The sequence below is a fragment of the Procambarus clarkii genome, chromosome 25 (assembly GCF_040958095.1).
Source record: "Procambarus clarkii isolate CNS0578487 chromosome 25, FALCON_Pclarkii_2.0, whole genome shotgun sequence".
Taxonomy (NCBI): domain Eukaryota; kingdom Metazoa; phylum Arthropoda; class Malacostraca; order Decapoda; family Cambaridae; genus Procambarus; species Procambarus clarkii.
This window is the reverse complement of record NC_091174.1, coordinates 16,453,844-16,456,343: the sequence shown is the minus strand read 5'-3', so window position 1 is coordinate 16,456,343 and position 2,500 is coordinate 16,453,844. Positions and strand designations below refer to the sequence as shown.

Here is a 2,500-nt window from a genome sequence, read left to right as displayed (position 1 = left end):
AGCTTGACCAAATCGTCAACCAGGAGGGCTTAGTCAGAGACCGGGCCGCCGGGGACACTGATTCCCTGTAACTCAAGGTAATGTGACCAAGTTTTGCAGGTGTTAATATCAATTCTATTTGTTTTATGTAAGAATATCTTGAGCTGTAGAGCGTTCTTGTTTTTGTTCTTGTCGTGGTGGCGCAGTGGTAACGCGCTCGCCCCGCACCTCGCCAACGTCTGGTCCCTTCGTTAACTGTTCGCCTCCGTTCACCTTCTTGAGAGGTTATCTTGAGATAATTTCGGGGCTTAGTGTCCCCGCTGTCCGGTCCTCGACCTGGCCTCCATCCCCAGGAAGCAGCCCGTAGCAGCTGTCTAACTTGCAGGCACCTATTTACTGCTAGGTAACAGGGGCATCAGGGTGAAAGAAACATTTTGTCCGTTTGTTTCCGCCTTCACCGGGGATCGAACCCGGAATCTCAGGACTACGAATATGAAGCGCTGTCCACCCAGCTGTCAGGCCCCATTACCTTGCAGCAATTGGGTACCTGGTTGCAAAGCAATTGACAGGCCGTGTTCCAGAGAAAACTAGTACTATCAAGCTCACCAAGAGCTGTGGGAAGGGAATGCTCTCAGCCCTGTTAACAGGAGTCTGAAGTCGTCTATTTCTGTGTAAAAAAAAAAAAAAAAAAAAAAAAAGTTTGGGGAACAATGTTTCCACCATGCATGTGGGTTCGAACCGACATGTTTATATATGTAAACCGGCCGGAATGTCTGTTCAAATATGTAAATATAAATTAATGTGTGTGTGTGGTTCAGGCTCGCTCTATATATGTAAACAAGGACTACACGAGAGGATCATAAAGACCTTTCCGTTATGGGGTTTTGTACTTTAATCACGAATCCATCAAAATATCGCCAAACCTGGCAAACTGTAGCTAAATAACTCATCAGTGCAGGATCCGTCTGGTTCTGCCGGATATGTAAACACGCCGCCAGCGTTCCGAGACCCATCTCATCTAACACACATTGTAGCACTTCATCGCAGACACTCGTGTGCGCCAGCGTTCTCACGTTCACCTAATAGCTGTTATTGATCTTCAAGATTAAGCACCTAACGGAAAGGTTCACCCAATAGCTATTATTGATCTTCAAGATTAAGCACCTAACGGAAAGGTTCACCCAATAGCTATTATTGATCTTCAAGATTAAGCACCTAACGGAAAGGTTCACCCAATAGCTGTTATTGATCTTCAAGATTAAGCACCTAACGGAAAGGTTCACCCAATAGCTATTATTGATCTTCAAGATTAAGCACCTAACGGAAAGGTTCACCCAATAGCTGTTATTGATCTTCAAGATTAAGCACCTAACGGAAAGGTTCACCAAATAGCTATTATTGATCTTCAAGATTAAGCACCTAACGGAAAGGTTCACCCAATAGCTATTATTGATCTTCAAGATTAAGCACCTAACGGAAAGGTTCACCCAATAGCTGTTATTGATCTTCAAGATTAAGCACCTAACGGAAAGGTTCACCCAATAGCTGTTATTGATCTTCAAGATTAAGCACCTAACGGAAAGGTTCACCCCAATAGCTGTTATTGATCTTCAAGATTAAGCACCTAACGGAAAGGTTCACCCCAATAGCTGTTATTGATCTTCAAGATTAAGCACCTAACATAAAGTTTCACCTAATACCTGTTGCTGACTTAGTGCCTGTTTCAGAAATTGAAAGATTAAACATTCGACAGAAAAATACAAAAAATAAAAATACTTTTTTGGGGGAACTTCTCTTAACCTCGCTAGTTTTCAAGACGCTGGTTGAGACGACATGATTAAGGGAAGAGCCGGGAGGGTTGAGCTATTGCCACACAAGAAGTCGCCTTTCTGGGGCGAACTGTGAGCGTCTCCTGCAGTGGCTTCAGCCCATTCAACCAGTGGCGAGCCATGTTGGTGCGGTCGTTTTTAGTCGATGAAAGGTACACTCTGCTAGACATCTGGAGGAGTCTGCCGGGTGAACCTTTCATGTCTTGAAAGGTTTCATATTAGTGCGTGTGAGAGAGACCACACACACACACACAGTGTGTGTGTGTGTGTGTGTACTCACCTAATTGTACTCACCTAATTGTGCTTGCGGGGGTTGAGCTCTGGCTCTTTGGTCCCGCCTCTCAACCGTCAATCAACTGGTGTACAGATTCCTGAGCCTACTGGGCTCTATCATATCTACATTTGAAACTGTGTATGGAGTCAGCCTCCACCACATCACTTCCTAATGCATTCCATTTACTAACTACTCTGACACTGAAAAAGTTCTTTCTAACGTCTCTGTGGCTCATTTGGGTACTCAGCTTCCACCTGTGTCCCCTTGTTCGCGTCCCACCAGTGTTGAATAGTTCATCCTTGTTTACCCGGTCGATTCCCCTGAGGATTTTGTAGGTTGTGATCATGTCCCCCCTTACTCTTCTGTCTTCCAGTGTCGTGAGGTGCATTTCCCGCAGCCTTTCCTCATAACTCATGCC

General features: G+C 45.0%; 1 protein-coding gene and 1 long non-coding RNA gene across 2 annotated transcripts in view; one reads left to right on the top strand and one right to left on the bottom strand.

Moving 5' to 3' along the window:
- Positions 1-2,500, bottom strand: part of LOC123756339 (uncharacterized) — a 1,167,846-nt gene that overhangs the window by 120,808 nt on the left and 1,044,538 nt on the right. The gene's annotated exons all lie outside the window — the stretch shown is intronic.
- Positions 1-2,500, top strand: part of LOC138368646 (uncharacterized) — a 248,760-nt gene that overhangs the window by 212,343 nt on the left and 33,917 nt on the right. Inside the window, exon 3 of the long non-coding RNA XR_011229630.1 lies at positions 1-77. This exon is cut by the window's left edge and continues 30 nt beyond it. This is a non-coding gene — a long non-coding RNA (uncharacterized lncRNA). The remainder of the gene's footprint in view (positions 78-2,500) is intronic.